General features: G+C 31.6%; 1 pseudogene; it reads right to left on the reverse strand.

The window, feature by feature from the left end:
• Positions 1-5754: 5754 nt before the first annotated feature.
• On the reverse strand, positions 5755-6356 carry LOC145791229 (dirigent protein 23 pseudogene; annotated as a pseudogene).
• Positions 6357-18867: the final 12511 nt, after the last annotated feature.

An 18867-nucleotide genomic window follows, 5' to 3' on the forward strand; every position in this document is an offset into this window, starting at 1 on the left:
CAGATGATATTGTGCTAGTGGATGAGACTAGAGAAGGAGTTAACACAAAGTTAGAAATTTGGAGAAAAGCTCTTGAATTTAAAGGATTCCAGATAAGCAGAAGTAAGACAAAATACATAGAGTATAAATTTAGTAACAGTAACAATGAAAACAGAGGAGAAGTGAAGATTGAGAACCAAGAATTGCCTAAGAGTGAACATTTTTCGTTATTTAGGGTCGATTATCACAACAGTGGGAGAGATTGATGTAGATGTGGCCCATAGGATTAAAGCGGGATTGTGTAAATGGAGAAGTGCGTCTGGGGTATTGTGCGATAAACGAATACCCACTAGACTAAAAGGTAAGCTTTATAGAACGGCTATTAGACCAGCTATGTTGTATGGGACGGAGTGTTGGGCAACCAAGAAACAACATGTAAATAAGATGAGTGTGGCTGAGATGAGGATGCTAAGGTGGATATGTGATAAGACTAGACAAGACAGGATTATGAATGAGTGTATTCGGGACTGGGTAGGAGTAGCACCGATTGAAGATAAGTTGAGAGAGAATCGTTTGAGATGGTTTGGTCATATTCAACGGAGACCAACAGAGGCAGTAGTGAAGAGATGCGATGCTATAACGGTAGATGGAAGTGTTAGGGGACGAGGTAGGCCTAGATTAACGTTGACTAGCGTTTTAAATAGAGATATGAATCTACTTAATTTGACTAATGAAATGGCCTTTGATAGGGCCGCGTGGAGAAGAAGGATTCATGTAGCCGACCCCATTTGATGAGACTTAAGGCTTGGTTTGGTTTGGTTTGGTTTACATTATTTCTGTAAAAAACCAAATCGATAGGATAACGGTAACTATGTATTCGAATCAATTTTGTATTTAAAAAAGTAAACATTGAAAAAATAAACGGTTCATACAAAACTGATTCGAATAAGTAATTGTCGTTATCCAATCGACTTAATATTTTACAGGGATAATATACTCGACAAATCTCAAAATGTGAATGGTTCGAATTATTGAAATAGAACCTAAAAATAAGCTCATGAAGTAAACTAAAAGGTAAAAAGCGGAAACCATTGAGAAAATGTGGCTATGCTTCGTTGTTCCATCGTAGTGTAATGTAATCATTCACCCAAAAAAGAAAAAAGGAAAAAGGAAAATGCAATGAATAGTCTTTGTGAACACTGATGATGTGACTTGCCAGTAAATCTCAACCACACAGTGTAGCATTCTAGGAAACTTTAGGAAAAAATCACTCTAGAAGATCCTTGGTGCATCTGATGTAGTTGAGTTTGCCACTAGTATATTTTTAGAAAAATATTAGGGATCATGAAAAAAATATTATGAAATATTTTATGAAGAGTTTTCATCATTTGATTAGTTTGTGGTGTCTTTTTGTATGTGTAATCTAACGGTAGAGAATTTTTCATAATCATTTTCATATTTTTTTTCATGATACCTAGCATTTTTTATATGGGAGGTGAGAGAAGGTTAATCTTATAATAATAATAATAATAATTTCTTTTGCATTGTTAGGATTTTTATTTAGGAAGAATTATACTAGCAATTTTTATAGTTTAGGATTCGTATTACTTTAATTTTTAAATTTTTAATTGTAATACATTTGACTCTAAATTTTGAATCTTGTTTCAAATAAAGATAATTAAAGATACCATTGTTTAATTTCAAGAGCAAAATCGTCAATTTGATAAAACATAAATTAATTTGACAAAAATAATTGTCAAAAAAAATATTTTTAAATTTTTAAAAATTATTTCTACCCACCAAAAATAAAATTATGTAAAATTGATAAATCTTTTAGATATTTATTTATTTATTTTTACCAAATTAATTTTTATTACGTGTTTGAATGATGATTATGTAATGGGTAGTTGTTAGGATTTTAATGTGTAATCGATATATTTAATATATGAAATGTTTTAGTTTTAAATTTTTTGATTTAATGGATATTGATTTAATAATGATATCAAAATTGTTGTCATATTTGACTTTTGAAAAAATAAAAACTAATTTAATGAAAATAAAAACAACTGCTCATTACATGATCATCATCTAAATACATAATAAAAATTAATTTGGTAAAATAAATAAATAAATAAATAAATGTCTAAAAGATTTATCAATTTTACGTAATTTTATCTTTAATGGGTAGAAATAAATTTTAAAAATTCAAAAACATATTTTTAACATTTATTTTTGTCAAATTAGTTTATATTTTATCAAATTGACGATTTTGCCCTTGGAATTAAATAATAGTATCTTTAATTGTTCTTATTTGAAATAAGATTCAAAATTCAGAATCAAATGTATCACAATTAAAAAATCAGAAATCAAAGTGAGACAAACTCCAAACTATAAGAATAGTTAGTGTAATTCGCCTTTTATTGTATTAAGTCATTAATTTTTTCTTATTATGAGGGTTTTATTTTTTTTTTTTCCCCTTCTTGTGGTGGTTGTTAAATTTCTATGTATTGTTGGATCTAATTTCCTGTGTCGAATTAGATTCTTAGAAAAACAGAGTAAAATTGCATTTGTTGGAAAAATGATGAAATTCATCTAATAACACAATCAAAAACAAAATGGTAAAGTTAATTAGGCTTCTTTAGTAATTTTTTGACTTTTTAGTTAAAATATGATGTAAAAAAAATTAGTATGTTTGAGATGACTTTTTGATTTTTTACGAAAATATGTGCAAAAAATAGAGAGAAAAATGAAATCTTTAAATTTTTGGTATAAATTATTTTTTTTTTTACTTTTTTTAGTAACTTTTTGACCTTTAGGCTAAAAAGTTATGTTGCCAAATGAGTTAGTGTGTTTGGTTTCAATTTTCTAAATTCAATTTTTTAGAAATTGAGTTTTTTGTTTTTTGTTCTTTTTTTTTAGTGAATATTTTTAAACTTTTAAACAATTTTTTAATTTTTTTAGATACACCTTAATTAGATGTATCTAAAAAATAAAATATTTATAAAAAAATATTTTAAAAAATCAATAAATACACAAGAATACGAAAAATGTACTAAATTCTCGTATTTTTAAAAAAAAATAAAATAAAATTGGCATTTAGTGAGTTTTCTAAAGATTTTTTTTCACAAATTGTTTGGTTTGTTTTTTAGAAAAAATTTTGGGAAAAATTCTCTACAAACAAATTTTCAAGAGTAATCAAACCAAACAAATTTTTCTAGAAAAAATCTCAAAATTTTGTTTGGTTACCTGCTTTTCAAAATCGCTCTCTTTCTCTCTTACACAACAATCACTTTTTTTAAAACTCTCTTCCCAAAATAATTTTTCAAAACCATTTCTGAAAAAAAGCAAATCAAACAAGTTTTCATACTTTTTATCTCAAAAACTACTCTATAAACACAAACCAAACAGTACTTTGAGGCAAACCAATATTTATATTAAGTGTATCTAAAAATTTAAAAAAAAATTACTTAGAATATTAAAAAAATTAGTAAAAATTTAAAAAACTAAAAATAAAAAATTTTAATTTTCTAAAAAATAAATCCTGAAAATCTAAACAAAACAAATTGATCAGTGCTTCTTCCACCCAGATACTCCACTCGTCATAGACCAAGGGTTTTTGTTGTACTTTTGTGTTTCAATCTTGTTATGATCGTTACCTTAACATTACATGTCAATGAAAAAACATAATTCAAAGGGCCAAATTTAAAATTGAAATAAAATCACTATAAAATTACACGAAATTTTGCATCAACTTTAAAAAGAACAGGTGAGGATCCTATTCCTCTATGCCACCCTTTCCCTTTTCTTATGAAATTGTTTTAAAACCATTAAAAGATTATTTAAAAATTTATTAAAAAATAAAAATATACGCACTAGATTAATTTTAGGTATAATTTACATAACACTAAATTTAAATTTGTATCATACACTTTATGTATGAGTAAATTTTTAAATAACAAACTATGCTACTTCAGACTGCGTAATGTTACACCTATCACATTTTTCTACCGTTGTTTTTTTTTTTTAGGCCAAGATTGTAGAATATTAGTTTGTTAGTAAAATTATATATAAGCAATTTTTTTTGTCAAGATTATAGGATATTAATTTGTTAATAAAGTTATATTACAACTAAAGGCGTCGCCGCTGCTCCATCAACTCAAATTCTTGACATTTTCCTCACCACACACTAAGATATGAATACAAGACCACTGGATTAAACATCTTTTTCCTACTATATTTAGTTTACCATGTAATATGTTATTTTTGCATTAAAGCATCTCCAATCCAGTATTAAATATTTCATCAAATTTGAATTTGATAAAAAAAACGCCTCATTTTGGCACTTCAACCATTTCATCATATTCATGTCAAACAGAGAAAAAACTAAAACTTTAATCAAATAAAGGGACTCTTTCATTTTTTATCAAATATAAATTGTTACCGTTGGGTCAGACATCTTCTCAAATGTCCACCCAAAAGCAACTTTGACAGTTTTTTTATTTATTTCCATACGACTTATAGAACATCCGCCTAGACATCCTCACAGACAACTGGGGATGTAAAAAAATTTGATGAAAATTTTATTTTAGCATTAAAGTAAATGGTATTAAATCAAATTTTTCGTCAAATTTTAACTTAAATTTGATCAAATTTTTTATTCAACATTGGAGATAGTCTTACCAGACCTAATAAATCAAATGTGATAGAAAAAATATAATATGCTTAGCATTACCCCCTTCAGAGTCCCTTACTTTTTCTAAATTCTAATTAGAATAACAATACTATAAATTTATTTATACCTCTCTTTTTCTTTTTTTTTTTTTTTGGGCCAAGATTGTAGAATATTAGTTTGTTAGTAAAATTATATTATAAGTAATTTTTTTGTCAAGATTATAAGATATTAATTTGTTAATAAAGTTATATTACAACTAAAGGCGTCGCCGCTGCTCCATCAACTCAAATTCTTGACATTCTCCTCACCACACACTAAGATATGAATACAAGACCATTGGATTAAACCCAAGATCTTTTTCCTACTATATCTAGTTTACCATGTAATATGTTATTTTTGCATTAAAGCATCTCCAATCCAGTATTAAATATTTCATCAAATTTGAATTTGATAAAAAAAAATGCCTCATTTTGGCACTTCAACCATTTCATCATATTCATATCAAATAGAGAAAAAACTAAAACTTTCATCAAATAAACGGACTCTTTCATTTTTTATCAAATATAAATTGTTACCATTGGGTTAGACATCTTCTCAAATGTCCACCCAAGAGCAACTTTGACAGTTTTTTTATTTATTTCTGTACGACTTTTAGAACATCCGCCTGGACATCCTCACAGACAACTGGGGATGTAAAAAAATTTAATGAAAATTTTATTTTAGCATTAAAATAAATGGTATTAAATCAAATTTTTCGTCAAATTTTAACTTAAATTTGATCAAATTTTTTATTCAATATTGGAGATAGTCTTACCAGACCTAATAAATCAAATGTGATAGAAAAAATATAATATGCTTAGCATTACCACCTTCAGAGTCCCTTACTATTTCTAAATTCTAATTAGAATAACAATACTATAAATTTAGAAAATTATTTATGAAAATAAATCAAAAGTCCACCTTCATTGTTATCATAACTCATATCTGATTAATTTTAAATTTATACCACAGACACTCACTTTTGAAAGTTCATAACATTTTTTTTGGCATAATTTTAAATACATTAAATCCAAATCTCACACAATAAATATTCAATGATTGTATTAAATTTTGTGATTCTTCGTCCAAGTAACAATGGTAACATTGTACCCTACAATGGCATCCCCAGAGATCGGGTCGAACCAGTCGGTCTTCGCGACGGCGTACCCGCGAGCCAGTCGAAACAGCCCAGTACCTCCGACAACCGCCATTTCTCGGACCGAATGAAGAACACAGTTCAAGCCGACAATGCTAATAGAGCTTCCATTGTAAATCCCATCTACGAACCCATAATTCAAAGCCATTATTAACCCGAAGTCCGACTCTGTCTGCCCAGCCGACCCATACAATCCCTGGGCTCGGCCCACCAGCTTCGATGACGGGTCAGGCGACTCGGTCAACGGGTCATCGTCCATCATCACGGCTCCGAAACGGGTCGGCGAGTTTTCGGTGTAGAAGGATTGAGCCACGCGCACTGCGCTTGGAGTCTTCCCACTGACAGTGTCGTGGAAATAGAATTGGAGGTTGGTTACGATTTGTTTTTTGGATTTGAGTGTCTTGGCCCAACTAAGTTGGTTATTGGGTTGCTCGACTTGAAGGGTTTGAACCCATGGCACGGTTACAATGAGAGAGATCATGAGCATTACAACCACACCCATCGATCTCTCTCTCTGGGTTTTTTTTTTAGGCAATAGGTGAGTGGAGAGATGTATCTTTATAGGAGAGCATGTCAAAAGATTCCAAAAACAAAAAAAAAAAAAACAAAAAAAAAGTAGTTTTACTACGATATAAAAAGATTGAAGTTAGGAATCTCAAATAATTTATTAAATTTTTATCAAATTTTTTATATGGGTGTGCCCACACCCATGTAAGTTTGTGTGGGTCCCACACTCACGTGAAATGTTTGGTAAAAAATTTAATAAATTATTTAAGGTCCATAGCATTTTCCATATAGAAATAAGAAGGTAATTCTATGTAACTATGAGATTGTTCCAAGTGATTAGTGGTTGTGCTTCCCATACAATTGTTTGAGTTTGATTTTTAGAGTCAGGCTGCGACAAAGTGATTTCTCGTAATTTTTTTAATTTTGATGTCGATAATTTGCTTTTGATCGGATTAGAAAGAGAATTAGTCGAAGTGTACGTAAACTAATTTAGATATCCTAATCACTAAAAGAAACACAAGAGAGAAGGTATTCGATGTGTGTGACATGTCCCAACATTAATTGGTACTGCATTCATGATGTAGTTGCAATGTCTGGTAATATCACATTGTAATAAATATTTTTTTCAAATGGACAAAGGGTGCTATTTTTTTTTTGAAAAATGATTCGTAGCTCAAAAAATGATTTTGATCGAATAGCCCAACTGCCCAAAACGACATCGCTTTGGGTTTTTTTTCCCCCCTATTAGATCTTTGAGAGAGGAAGAGAGAGAGAGAGAGAGAGAGAGAGAGGAAAAGAGAAGAAAGAGAGGGAAGAAACACTGAAATCGATTGATTTGAGCTCCACCAGAGAAGAGAGAGAGAGCTCAACCAGTTTCTTCTTCTTCTTCTTCTTCTTCTTTTTTCAGGGTTTGAAGTCGATTGATTTCATCGAATCGATGGACGTTGATGATGATGATGTTGTTGATGATGTTGATGAAGATGTTGTGATGATGATGTTGATGAAGATGTTGTTGTTGTTGATGATGATGATGTGTTGATGATGGTGATGTTGGTGTTGATGATGATGATGTTGATGAAGATGTTGTTGTTGATGACGAAGATGTGTTGATGAAGATGTTGTTGATGAAGATGAAGCCTTTTGTTGATGTTGACGAAGATGCTGTTAACGAACATGTTCTTTCCCAACTTCCTCTTCTCTCTGTGTTCTTCATCTTCAAAGAAAAAAAAAAAGAAGAAAAAGAAAAAAAAAAAGAGAGAGAGAAGTTTGAGGAATTTGGGAAAGAACACCGTTTTGGACTCGGGCCATTCGAGCCATCTTGGTTTCGAGCTACCAAATGAGACTGATTTTTTTTTTTTTTTTGACCTACTTACATTAGTTGCACATTTACGATGTAGATGCATTTGTTGTCTTTTGGAGATTGGACTCACTTTTTTTTTTCACTAAAGAGAAGTTTGAGGAATCAGTACAAAAGAGACTTAGACGGATCAAAAAACACGAGAGTATTATACACACAGTGATGCTATGTGGAAGCACCTCCTTAAAACTTGAATTATAACTTAGCTTTAGTCCCATCAAGGGCATAACGAAAAAGAGCTAATGAAAACCTAAGTCCTGGTTTTACTATTATTTTGGAATTAAAAAAACCATAAAATGATAAAATAAATTAAATAAGTTAATGAGATAAAATATCATATCTAATTCATAATCATTAAATTTTTTTCTCACAAACATCAAAAAACTTAAAAAAAATCCAAATCAAACGAAATTAAAAAAGTCAGGCTAAAAAAGTCACAACACAAAAATATTGATTATATTAGCTAATGTCAAATGAAGCTTAAGCCTAATTGTCATCTTAGAGACATCTCTTCTTAATCAAGTCATAGGAGAGTAAGCTCCCAACCACTTACTTGAAGCATCTTCAACAAGAAAGATACTTAATTTTTATGCACTTGGTCTCGTGTAAAATGAAGCTCCAGCATAATAGCTAACACAAATATGTTGCCTCATCTTGTCTTGATTAGCTACATGTAAAAAGATTTAAAAGTACAACAAATTAATTTTGAAAATATGTTGAAAATGAATAAATAAAATATAATACACTAATGCTACAAATTCAAAAAAAATTATCTAGGAAATTAAGCAAAAAAAGAGAATCAATGATTTACATCTATTATAAGTGTGATCTATATTTCACTAATTTTAAATATACAGTATACCCTCACTTTCGAAATAAGATTTAGAATAAATTTTTATGATATATAATATTTTTAAATATAATATATATTTTTATGTGTATTTTTACTAGACAAAACACTTAGTTGTGTTGGAGTACCTCTAAGCTACCACATGGAGTGGTGTGTGCCCACTTGTTATGAATGCCAACTTTTCCTAACAAAGGTCTTGGTATTTGGTATACCTCGAGCTCTTTGCCAGAATGTGATCCAACATAGAAACCCACTGTCTCAAGCTTTGGTTTGAGCCTAAGCACTCAACTAATTTAAACTTGGCGTTATTAAATTTTTTCAAATGCTTCCAAGTTTCTTGAACCAATACAATACTTCCAACTTTACTTTAACCCTTTCCATTAACTCTGCTCGGAGCATAGGATCAAAAGGTCTTCAAGGCAAGTAAAATAAGCGAAGGAATGTCTTCTATGGGACAATATCAATTGGTCAAACTCACTCTGCTGTAAAAAGAGTTGGGCATCAAATTTTGTAAAATTTGAGTTTAGCTCGTTTGTTCATCGAGCTTGAAAATCAAACTCTAGTTCGGCCTTGAAAATTAACCTAGTTTGAGTTCGATTCTGTTCATTTATTCTAATCATGCTTTAGCTCAATAAGAAAAAAATTAACTCGCTAATCAAGTTCAATCAACTCATTATTATTCTATATTAAATATGCATATATAAAATATTTTATATTGTTTGATAATAAGATAATAAATAATATATGAGTCGAGCTTTATAATTCAAGTTTATAAGCTTGACAAGTTTATTAAACGAGTCTAAAAATTTAAATCAAATTTATTTACATATATAACGAGTTGAACCAAGCTCATGAACAACTAATATGAGTTCACCACAACAAAATGTACCTTTGGCGATCAAAATTGACGACTAAAAAAAATTTAGTTGCCAAAAGTTGTGGAATTAGTGACCAAATTTTTTTTAGTTAGCAAAAGTACAATATTTAGCTACTAATTTTTTTTAGTCAGAATATATTGATTATTGGAGACTAACAAAAATTTAGTCGCTAAAAATACCAGAATTGGCGACAAAAAAATTATTTTAGTCGCCGTATATTGAGTTTTTGCTACAAAACCTATTTAGTTGCTGAATGTAAAATAAAAAATTATTTTTTATCTTTTTTGGTCGCCAAAAACATATTTTTAGCTACAAAAAATTATTTTAGTCGCTGTATATTGAGTTTTGGTTACTAAAATCATTTAGTCACCGAATGTAAAATAAAAAATTATTTTTTTATCTTTGGCAACTTAAATTTTGGTGGCCAAAAATATATTTTCAGCGACTAAAAAATGTTTTAGTTGCCAAATAGTTAGTTTTGGCTACTAAAATTATTTAGTCGCCGAATGAGAAACAAAAAAATACTTTTTATCTTTGGCGACTAAAAATTTGGTCACCAAAAATTTATTTTCAACGACTAAAATTATTTTGGTCGCCAAAGAACTAAAATATTTGAAGGGAGATATTTCAAATTTTGGAGGGATTTATAAAATTAATTCACATTTGCCGACAAAGAAACCAATTTGGTCGCCAAAGGTGTGAAAATTTTAGACAAAACAAATTGTTCTCGGTTTTGACAAAATAGATTGTTCCCTCTCACACAGATGCTCCTTCACAACCAAACATCACCCACCTCTTTTCACCGCAGACCACGATCGCTCACCGTACGTCGCACACCGCCGCCACCGCAACCGCAAATTACAAGTTCTCTCTCTCTCTCTCTCTCTCTCTCTCTCTCTCTCTCTTGCTCACTTGCTCTCGCTCACGGTTTGTCTGTTTGTTTGCCTCTCTCTCTCTCTCTCTCTTCCTCTATTTTCCCCTTTCTGACTGTTGCTCTACGGTTTTGTATGCTTGATTTAGTTTAATTTCGTGTTGATTTGTGAAATGGGTTTGGTTGTTGTGGTTTGATTTCTTAGGGCTTTGTTATGATTCGTAATAACGTGATGGTTTAAAATGGGTTCGGTTGTTGTGGCCTAGAGGGTGCTGCATTTTTAATCTCTGATATATCCTTGTTATGTGTGGTATAGAGGGTGAAGAGATGGGAGAGTATACCCAATCAGTAGACTATCTATCCTTCTTGAAAGAGTTGTGTGCCTAATCATCCATTTATTTATAAATGAGGAAGTCCTAGAATCCATTAAAAAAGAAAAAAAAAATCATATGGGTGTTAGCTCACACACTATGAAACCCATCCTATATGAGAGGGTGCTGTTATATCTGGTTTTTATTCCATGGTGGTTGTTTTTTTTTTTTTTTAATAATTATTTTACACATACCCATCTAAAATACATATATACAAATTAATCTATCATATGATCTCAGTTAGCATATGTGAGTTGAGTTGAGTGTGCATGTGATTGTGATTGGATCATATAAGTCGTATGATCATAAATATTCTCCTTATTATTGCAGTTGCACAAGCACTACATGATGACACAACAGCTAGAAATTAGGATTGAGAATGCGGGAGGGATACGTATATATATGGACAAATCAGGAATTACATTCCATTACCAATTCAATAGTTCCCATTTCACCAAATAATTCAATGTTGTTTATGTTATCTATTAATCATATCACGAAGAAAGAAAAATAGAAGGTACACCCCAAAAGAAGACTGACTGATTCATAATAACACGATAGTTTGAAATGGGTTCGGTTGTTGTGGCCTAGAGGATGCTGCATTTGTAATCTCTGATATATCTGTGTTATGCTTTGAGCCTTTTGGTACATGTTTGGAACATACATGCTATGTTGGAACAATCTTTTGTGTAAGATAAATAATTTGAAACCAAATCAAATAAATAAAAATAAATCATTTACAGAATTTATTTTACCGAACTGAACAAAACTTTAAAAGATCAAGTCGAGTGTGTGACACTCTGTCCTTAAGATAGATTTGCCACGCTATGGTGCTTACAGATATAAGGCGTCTATCTTCCAAGATACAATGATCTTCACAAATTGTAGAAGCACTCTAAACAATTTGTACGATGAACAAAACATGTGTTTTTAACTCTTTGAATTTTATTCTAAAACAAAAACTAATATGAAGAGAATTTATGCAAAGGAGCAAAACTGGGAGGGAACCAATTTTTTCTAGAGTTTTGCAGGATGTTTTTGGATCTATAAGACTGCTGGAAATGGCTAGTATTTATAGGCAATTTTTGACAGACCCGAACAGGTGAGTTATTTGAATGAACAGATGCAAAATTAAACTAAACAGATACAACACTGTTTTGAACAGATAACTGTTGATCAGTTAAATCTATTGGAAACTGCAGCAGTTAAAAACCTGTTTGGGACGTTTTAAATCTGTCTGGCAGTTTGAATCTGTCCAAAAAATTGAATCTATTTTGGAATTCAGAAGAGGCACAAATATTGGACAAAAAATTTGAAATAATTTCAATTTGAAATTCAATTAATTTCCTATAAGAATTTGGAAAAGTTCAAAAAAATTTTGTTCAAAAAATTAATATTAGAACCGACCTGATCCACAACTGCGACCGGCACAGCTCAGTTGGCTGGCCGGACGGACGAACGGACGGATGGCGGCGCACGCACTTGTGTGGTGGTTTGAGCCAAGGTTGGGCCCAACCCAAGTGTTGCTACTTAGAACTTATATACACACATAAGTTCTCTTAAGTTTCCAATGTGGGACTAGCCTTACAAGGAAACCCATATTTAATTCTTTAAATGTCCATTCCACAAACCTGAAAACGACGTCAAATTCCCATTCACTCATAAATGGTTTTGACGAATCGTCTTCACCGTGTGACTTGCCATGCGGCAAGAAACACGTCACCTCTTTGGATCCACCTCAAAAGATGTGTTGATCTCACTCAAATTTGGGCTCAAAGTTAGCCCAAAATAAGCCTATAAAAACCAAATTTTCAACAATCCCCCACATAAATGGAATTTGAGGGAGAGAAAATACAACAACATGATCTAATTACAGAGAGTACATAAATTGAAAATATTCTGCAAAGGATAGGTACTTTCGGCTTTGAACCTTCCTTTATGAGGCACTATCGGATTTACTAGCTAACTAGTGAACATGATGTCTTGAACTATTTAGCCGTTTGCGTAAACCAAGATAATAGAACTCACACAGTATATTCCCAGACATAGTTTAGTTCTCACTATTGTGTTCATTTTGGCCTTAAACAACCTGGTGTTTCTTGAGTGCTCTAAAGACTTGTAGCCATTCACAAATCTCATAGAGCTGGCCTAGTTCACACTCATATAGGTGATTCTTATGAAAAGTATCATGCCATACTCCACTAGGTGTACTTAGCTATAAGAATCATTAAAAGTATTACTTAACCTAAAACGCTACAAACATCATTATTTCATCATAGAAATGGGTAGGAGTTTGACTCCCCAGTGATCCGTCTGAGTCATACACAGCTCGGTTATCTCTTTGAACCTAGATCTTGGGATCTCTAGTCAACTAGGTTAGGTTGCTGTTGTGGTAACTCTTATTTAATAGGCTTAAGTCCTATTCCCCTCGATGAATTTTCAAGTAACTCCCTTGCTAACACTTTGGTTAGTGGATCCGCTATGTTGTCGTTAGACTTCACATATTCAATGGAAATAATTCCATTAGAGAGTAGTTGTCTTACGGTGTTATGTCGACGACGAATGTGTCATGACTTACCGTTATACATATAACTTTGTGCTCTACCAATTGCTAATTGACTATCATAATGTATGTATATAGCAGGCACCAGTTTTGGCCACATTGGAATATCTTCAAGGAAGTGGCGAAGCCATTCTGCTTATTCCTCAACTTTATCTAAAGCTATGAATTTTGATTCCATAGTAGACCTAGTAATGCAAGTCTGTTTGGAAGGTTTCCAAGATATAGCTGCCCCACCAAGAGTAAAGACATGCCCACTTGTGGACTTTGAGTCTCTAGTATCCGATATCCAATTTGCATCACAGTATCTTCAAGTACTGCTGGATATCTAGTATAATTAAGTCTAATGTTACGAGTAAATCGGAGATATCTTAGAACCCTTATAATTGCTTTCTAGTGTTCTACTTCTGGATTACTCGTATATCTACTTAATTTACTTACTGCATAGGCTATATCTGGGCAAGTGTAGTTCATCAAGTACATTAAGCTTTCAATTATTTGGGTATACTCTAATTGAGAAATACTTTCCTGTACATTCTTAGAAAGAAACAAATTAACATCCACAGGTGTTCTAGCAAGATGATCATCATCTTTGCTAAATTTGTGAAGTATTTTCTCAATGTAATGCGATTGTGACAAAGCATAACCTTCTGATATTTTGGTAATTTTCATACCAAGTATTACATCAGCAATTCCTATGTCCTTTATGTCAAAATGTTTATTCAGCATTTTCTTGGTAGTTTTAATCATATCATTATTACTACCTATCATGAACATATCATCTATATAAAGACATACAGTGACATAACATTTGTTTGTGTTTTTAATATAAACACATTTGTCACACTCATTAATTTTAAATCCATTTGACATCATTTCCTTGTCAAATTTCTTATGCCATTGCTTTGGCGCCTGTTTTAAACCATATAATGATTTAACCAATTTACACACTTTCTTTTCTTTTCCGGGAACAGAAAATCATTCTAGTTGTTCCATGTAAATTTCTTCATCTAACTCACCATTTAAGAAAGCGATTTTCACATCCATTTGATGAATTTCTAGATTGTACAAAGATGCAATAGCAATTAGCATTCTAATGGATGTTATTCTAGTAACCGGTGAGTATGTGTCAAAGTAATCAAGACCTTCTTTTTGTCTAAAAGTCTTGCCTTGTATTTGTCAATTGATCCATCTGTTTTCATTTTTCTTTTGAAAATCCACTTGCACCCAAGAGGTTTACAACCTGGTGGCAAATTCACCAATTCCCAAGTGTGATTTTGCAGGATGGATTCAACTTCGCTGTTTACAGCTTCTTTCCATAAAGGAGCCTCAGGACTGTACATAGCCTCTTTAAAAGTTAAGGGCTCATTTTCTAACAAAAATGTTAGAAAATCTGGACCAAAAAATTTTAAGGTTCTAGCACGTTTACTACGCCTATGTTCCTCTTCCTCATTTTGATCTATTTCTTGGTCTTGTTCTTGATCTTGTTCTTGATCATGACTAGTAATAGCATCATAAGATCTTTTATTAATACTAGTCTCTCGTCTAGTTTTATTTGGAAACACATGTTCAAAGAAAGACACATTCTGAGATTCAATAATAGTATTTACATGCATTTGGGAATGTTCTGACTTATGAATAAAAAATCGATATGCATTACTATTCATGGTATAACCAATAAGAATGCAATTAACAGTTTTAGGACCTATCTTAGTCTTTTTAGGACTAGAAATAGCCACTTTAGCCAAACACCCCCACACTTTTAAGAATTTGTAGAATGGTACTCTCCCATGCCACATTTCATAAGGTATTTGATTCATTTTCTTTCAGGATACTTTATTAAGTACATAATTAGCAGAAAACATTGCTTCCCCCCACAAGTTTTGAGGTAATGCAGAACTTATTAACACGGCATTCATTATTTCATTTAAAGTCCTATTTTTCCTTTCAACAATTCCATTTTGCTGAGATGAGTAAGGAGCAGTGGTTTGATGAATTATTCCATGTACTTTACAAAATTCACCAAAAGGTGATTTATATTCTATCACTTCTAAGTTTCTTAATTTTCTTACCAAATTGATTTTTAACTTCATTCTTATATTGAATGAAATTTTTCAAAGTTTCATCCTTGGTTCAAATTAAATAAACATAATTATATCTAATATAGTCATTTATAAAAGTGATAAAATACTTTTTTCCACCTCTAGTTTGAATTGATTTAAAATCACAAATGTCACTATGAATTAATTCAAGTGGTTCCATATTTCTTTTAATTGTATGAAAATGAATTTTAGACAATTTTGCCTCAATACAAATTTCACATTTATGATTTAAATCAATGTCAAATTTAGGTAAACATTCTATATTAATTTGCCTACGCAAAGATCCATAATTAACATATCCAAATCTACCATGCCATAAATTTGAAGACTCAAGCAAGTAAGAAGAATATGTATTTTTATTAATAACAGAGGGTACAACAGTCATTATATTCATTTTGAAAAGGCCATCAGACATGTAACCTTTTTCTATATACATTCCGTTTTTGGTAAATACAAATTTGTCACTTTGAAAGACTAGTCTAAACCCATTTTTACTCAACAAAGATCCGGAAACAAGGTTCTTGCGAATGTCCGGTACATGCAGCACATTGTTGAGAGTGAGTTCCTTTCCAGATGTTATCTTCAAAATAATCTTTCCTTGTCCTTCAACTTTAGAAGTCGAGTAATTGCCTATAAAAAATTGTTCACTGTTGTCCACTATAGAATAAAATGTGAACATCTTTTTGTCAACACAGATATGTCGAGTAACACCAGTGTCCACCTACCATTCTGTAGGATTTCCGACAAGGTTTGCCTCAGAAACAACTGCAGAAAGATTTATGACATCTACACTATTGGAAATTTTATCCACTTTGGTCATATTGGCTTGCAGCAACCTTCTTGCTTGATCTTCCTTTACCTTTGCAAAAATCAGTTCCTAAGAACTCCTCTGGCTTTTTACCATGATTCATTGGCACAGTCCCAACATAAGGAGGGGTTGACGCAATTGCAGCCACCATACCAATACTGGTTTGAACATTAGTTTAACCAGTTTCTGTAACCATGAATTCTAAATTATAAAACAAAATTAGAATTAGAATTTTTATACTACACAAAAAATAAACCAAAACCACATAATTAAATTCTGTAAAAATAAAAGAAACAAGAAATGTAACTTTTATTTCCAATTAATTTGAAAATAGATAAAATTTTATTTAAACAAATTAATTCTACACAGAAAATTAATTTTTTGTAACACTACAATAATTAAAATAATAAAAACAGAATTTTAATTAATGAATTCTCAGAAATTATTTTTGAAAACTAAAATTAATTTCTGACAAACTTCACAAATAAATATTCTGAATTGTTAATGACACCAATATATTACTACTAGTTGTTAAAGAAAATAGACAGTATATTGCTACTATCTGCTAAACAGTATATTACAACTATTTGTTTTTCCAACCAGAATATTATTTTGTAAAACTACAAAAAATAATTTCTGTAAGAAGAAGAAAGAGAAAAGGAAACAAACGAAAAATTATGTAAATAGAATAATTCGAATCTGTCTTAAGATTGTTTAAACAATCTTCTGTGTAAGATAAATATTTTGAAACCAAATTGAATAAATAAAAATAAATCACTCACATAATTTATTTTACCGAACTAAACAAAACTTTAAAAGATCAAGTTCAGTGTGTGACATTCTGTCCTTAAGACAGATTCACCCCGCTACAGTGCTTATGGATATAAGGCGTCTATCTCCCAGGATACAATGATCTTCACAAATTGTAGTAGCATTCCAAACAATTTGTACGGCGAACAAAACCTGTGTTTTTAACTCTCTGAATTTTATTTTAAAACAAAAACTAATATGAAGAGAATTTATGCAAATAAGCAAAACCAAGAGGGAACCAATTTTTTTTTGGAGTTTTGTAGGATGTTTTCAGATCTGTAAGACTGCTGGAAATGGCTAGTATTTATAGGCAAATTTTGACAGACCTGAACAGGTGAGTTATTTGAATGAACAAATGCAAAATTAAACTAAACTGATACAACGCTGTTTCGAACAGATAACTGTTGGGTAGTTAAATCTATTGGAAATTGTAGCAGTTAAAAACCTGTCTGGGACGTTTTGAATCTATCTGGCAGTTTGAATTTGTCCGAAAAATTGAATCTATTGTGGAATTCGAAAGAGGCACAAATATTGGACAAAAAATTTGAATTAATTTCAATTTGAAATTCAAATAATTTCCTATAAGAATTTGGAAAAATTCAAATAAATTTTGTCTAAAAAATTAATGTTAGAACTGACCTGACCCACAACCCGCGCTCGGCACGGCTCAGCTCGGCCGAACGGCAGCAGCGGTGTGTGTGTGTGTGGTGGTTTAAGCCAATGTTCACTTTGTCCATAACTCCTCCCTTCTACAAACTCGGGGCCCAACCCAAGTGTTACCACTTAGAACTTATATACATACATAAGTTCTCTTAAGTTTCCAATATAGGACTAGCCTTACAAGGAAACCCACATTTAATTCTTTAAATGTCTATTTCATGAACCTGAAAACGGCGTCAAATTCCAATTCACTCGTAAATGGTTTTGACGAACCGTCTTCAATGTGTGACTTGCTATGCAGCAAGGAACATGTTACCTCTTTGGATCCACCTCAAAAGATATGTGGACCCCACTCAAATTTGGACTCAAAATTGGTCCAAAATAAACCTATAAAAACCAATTTTCCAACGTGTTACGAATGCAGATTTGTGCATTTGTAATCTCTGATATATCCTAGTTTGTGTCAGATTTGTGCCAGATTTGTGCATGTGTATAACAAGGTCACATGCTAGCCTAGTTTTTCAACCTCTATATTATACTCTATGTTACACCTTTTCCCGGTTTTTGTTTTTTATGTATTTATTGTTGGGATATACCTCCTTATTGGAGTGTGGGACCCAGTTGATTTATTAAAAGAGGTTTAATTTGGCTTAGTTTAGTATAATATATTTTTATATATTATATTTGAAGAAACCCAATCCAATTTGGATACAACTAGGGTTTAGTTACAAAACCCTAAATTCATAATATTGGAAGAATTGGTTTTTTGTTCAACACACAAAAAGTGAACGGCGGCTGCTACATGGAACATATTGCTTCGGTAATAGTGCCTGGGAATTTGACAATTGGGAAAAGACAAATCAAGAGTGCTTGATTTGTTCAAGCTTTGGTTTTCTTTGTGTGGTTGATGTTTGGTTCGTTATTTTGGGTCTTCTTCAACTCTGATTCTGAAGATTTTGATTCTTCTATTTGGTGAGGTCTTTCCTCTTTGTTTATTTGTGATTATTTGGAATTCACCTAAGGGTGGTTTTGTGAGACCATTAGTGTCTCGTTTGTAATCGTTTGGAATTATTTGGTTGATAGTGGAATTGGATTTCGATCCCGTGGACGTACCTCACATTGAGGGAACCACGTAAAAATTCTTGTGTTGCCTTTGATTTAATTTTTCCGCATTAGTTTTTATTCCCATTGATTGATTTACTTGTGGGGAATCACATCGATTTTCCCTAACAACTGGTATCAGAGTT

This window comes from Camellia sinensis, chromosome 5, assembly GCF_055761805.1.
Source record: "Camellia sinensis isolate YWXY chromosome 5, ASM5576180v1, whole genome shotgun sequence".
In the NCBI taxonomy this organism is placed as follows: Eukaryota; Viridiplantae; Streptophyta; class Magnoliopsida; order Ericales; family Theaceae; genus Camellia; species Camellia sinensis.